At 42.5% G+C, this 3,782-nt stretch overlaps 1 long non-coding RNA gene across 1 annotated transcript; it reads right to left on the bottom strand.

Annotated features, from left to right (window-relative positions):
* Positions 1-1,031: 1,031 nt before the first annotated feature.
* On the bottom strand, positions 1,032-3,336 carry LOC129323517 (uncharacterized). The gene is made up of 3 exons (XR_008596460.1): positions 3,244-3,336; positions 2,646-2,772; positions 1,032-1,158 (listed from the first exon to the last, which is right to left on the bottom strand). It is a non-coding gene; the product is annotated as an uncharacterized LOC129323517 (long non-coding RNA).
* Between the last annotated feature and the right edge of the window lie 446 nt (positions 3,337-3,782).

Genomic DNA, 3,782 nt, shown 5'->3' with positions numbered 1-3,782 from the left:
CAGGTGCTTCATAGAGTTTTTCTACAGGTTGATTTATAATAATATCATCACTCTTTAAGTTTCTGTAGGTAACTACTTTCCATCCACAAATGTGGTTATGGGAAGTGATATCACTCCCAACTCTGAAACAATGGGTTGGATTCAAGCAGCTTTTCTCCCAGTGAAAAAGCACAGAGGGGTCCCCTTAACTATCCAGAAAGGCTTTACTCGATCATGGGACCTGCATGCAGGGTTGCCGATGGCCAAATTCTTTCCACCAGCAACCCTCTCTTCACACCACTGCTCCTTTGGGCAGCATGAGAAAAGAAGTTTAAATCACTAGCATCATGCGTGTGTGATGTCATTTCTGGGGTGCCTTAGTGCTCATTAGGTTTACCAGGTTACCCATCCTCACCAGCTCTCCCTCAATCTTCCCTGCTGTTGCAGAAGGGGGGGGGGCGTTAACAGAGGTGAATGTGTCACTCTGGTCACCACATCCATGATGTTCTAGGAATTTCCCCGGTCTCTACTGGAAAGATTGGGGGAATTCCTCGAGCAGCATAGTGAGTGGTTAAGGTCTCTTGTGCATGACCACCCAAAAGTGACTTTGCTATCAGTGATATTCCCCCTCCCCACACTCCCCCACCCCCAAAAAAGCTCCAGGGCCTGCAGTGCAGGGCTGACAAAGCTAGTGCTCATGCCCATACTTTGATGTTGGGAGTTCAGGTAGTATCTTGATTAGAAAATGTTTAACTGAAATCTCTGGAGCAACCCTTTTTATATAAATCCAGTGTACTGGGAGGTCTTGATATTCCATTCAAGTTATTTGATCTTTGTATTTGATCTTGCAGATCTGACTGGTCTAATGCCTATTTAACTTGCCGGACTGGCACTCTATCTATCATGGGTCCAGTTGCATCATCCAATTCTGCAAATAAAACCAGGGACAGTACTTAAAGAAAGTACAAAAAATTAGACAAAATAATAGAATTAGAAGCTAATTTTTGCTTGATACACACCTATATATTACAGAGACAGAGTTGCATGCCAGATTGTCTTTATTGAAACATACTTAAAATTTCAAATCCATTTCCCATCAGAGTAGCCAAGAAGCAAACGACAATTAATTTTGAATCTGCTGCTATGATACGGTCATGCTGTCACTCACCAATTCATTTTCTGCAGTAAATAAGAAATACAGAGAGATGTTTAATTGAACTTTTAGAAAGAGCAAGAGCACTATGAATCAGGAAAACATCTATGTCCAGTTTATTTAAAGTACATCCTGAGCCAGCCGTACAAGAAAAGCTGGGAAACTTAATCATCTGTTCAAGGAAGGGGAAGTAGAGGGCTAAATCAAGACCTCTGCTCCATACTGAAAAAGCTCATCAGTCATAGTCAGTGTGGTACAGTGGTTAGAGTGTCAAACTAGGATCTGGGAGACCCAGGTTTGAATCCCTGGTCTTCCACGGAAGCTTGCTGGGTGACCTGGGGCCATCACACCCTCTCAGCCTAACTACCTCACTGGGTTGTTGCAGGAATATAATGGAGGAGGGAGAGTGATGTAAGCCACCTGGGGTCTCCATTGGGTAGAAAGATGGAATATAAATATAAATATAAATATAAATATAAATATAAATATAAATATAAATATAAATATAAATATAAATATAAATATAAATATAAATACTGCTGATTTACTGAATAGGGCTATACATGAATGATGCTGGTTGACGAATCAAATGCAGTGGTATGCATTTCTCAGACTGTGCAGGTTGTGGCATTGTGGCCCGTTCAACATGCTGTAGGACAGGCCACGTATCTGATGAGACCTCATAGAGGACAGGATTTAGGGAAGGGAAGAACCTCTGTGGGGTATAACGTCATAGAATCCACCTTGCAAAGCAGCCTTTTTCTCCAAGAGAACTGATCTCTGTGGCCTGGAAATCAGTTACAATTCCAGGAGATCTCCAGCCACCACCTGGAGATTTGCAACCCTTGTTGACTTCACTGTTTTCCCACTTGTGAGTGCAACTCAGAATATTCAATATTGCATTCTAAGAGGGAAGACTATTACATTTTCTCACATTTTGTGTTATATTTTATCCTCAATGTCTCTCACAAGAATAAAATCCCAAAGCAGCTACTGGCAAGGGGGAGAGAGAGAAAACGTCTCTCAGTTAGGCTTGCCAACCTCCAGGTGGTTCCTGGAAATCTCCCAGAATGGCAACTGATTTCCAAATGACAAGATCAGTTCCCCTAAAGAAAATGGCTGTTTTGGAGTGTGGACTCTTGCATTACACCCTGTGGAGGTCTCTCCACTCCCCAAACTCCATCTTCCTGAGTTTCCACCCCCAAATCTCCAGGAATTTCCTAACCCAAAGATGGCAACCGTGCTCTCTGTAAGACCTGTCTTCTATGGCATGTCTTACTGAGGAATTCTAGATATGCTTCAGGTGAATTCCAGAGTTCTCCAGAACCTTGAAAGCCACTGCTCTTGTTTGCTAAGGTTTGCAGCCTGAAGTAAAAATGAACGAGTCATCTCAAACCCTGAAACCAATGAACACCATGCCCAAAACATCATGTCCCTACCTCAACATCATGTCTTATCTTATTTCTACTTGCCAGCAAGCACCTGCTCAATATTATACTGCTTTTGCCCTCACCTTTTGCAGCAAGGAACCTTTCTGTCACATCTCCCAATGCGTTTGTAACCACCAGGACATTTCCCCTTTCTGCACTCTCCACCTGCAGCTCTACATTGCTCTGCATTTCGTATGTTTTGAGAATATCCTGTATACACACATATACACACAGAGAGAAAATTGGAGCAAAACTTAAGTCTTCTGCACAATCCATTATTTCCTGTTCAGTTATAGCTGGCAAGTTATTTTTGGCTCCAAGTAATATTTATCATTTTTGCAGCCCAGCCCTGGAAAGCAAGAAGCGTTGTCTCATTGCCTCACCCTTTATAGCAACAAAATGTAACTTTGAATATCATCTCCTTTACTGCACTCTCCAGTGTGGTCAAAGCTTCACCCATTCACCCACATCAGATTCACAAGCCTATGGCCTGTTGCCCCAAGTTCCCAATTTCTGGTCACCCTCAGAATATGAGTGCATTATTGTTTGCCTCATCTGCCAGGGTACCCTGGCTGGTTCCCCTCCTTGTTTCCTTCAGCTCCCTTTCCAATCAAGGATGGCCCATCACTTTCCACGTTAAAGGACCTTGGTGTATATTGTGCAAGGCTAACACTATATTACCTGGCTCAATCAGCACCAGCAATGTAAGAAATGCAACCAGAAGGTAAAGGAGTTTCATAGCTGAAGGTTCAACCTGGATTCACCACTCGTGGAGAAGAAGAAATACTTGGCCTGAAAAGGGGTGCAGTGCTTGGGTATTTAAAGGCTTCTGGGGATTGTGACATGCTAGACTGTTGCATAACAATAAACTACAGGCAAGGTGTGCAATCAGGGTTTGCATCATTTGCAAGTAACATCAGTGTACCAGTGCAAGGAGGACCTTGCCAAGCTTGTGTCAAGCCTGCTTTCTGAAAATCATCCTATTTCTCAACTTTTATCAAAACTTCATTGATTTATGCGCCCTTTTCTCCTCTGGATCACCACTGGGGAGAAAAGCAGAGCATAAATGAAGTAAATCAATCCAATCAATAAATCTATTTCTTCATATACAGTTTGGTATTAGTTTTGCTGGCTTCCAAAGGCATGCCACACACAGATGTACAATAATAAGAAAATAAGAACATAAGTACAGCTTGCTGGATCAGACCAGTGGTCCATTT

Source organism: Eublepharis macularius, chromosome 1 (assembly GCF_028583425.1).
Source record: "Eublepharis macularius isolate TG4126 chromosome 1, MPM_Emac_v1.0, whole genome shotgun sequence".
NCBI lineage: Eukaryota > Metazoa > Chordata > Lepidosauria > Squamata > Eublepharidae > Eublepharis > Eublepharis macularius.
This window is presented reverse-complemented; position numbering and strand designations above follow the sequence as displayed.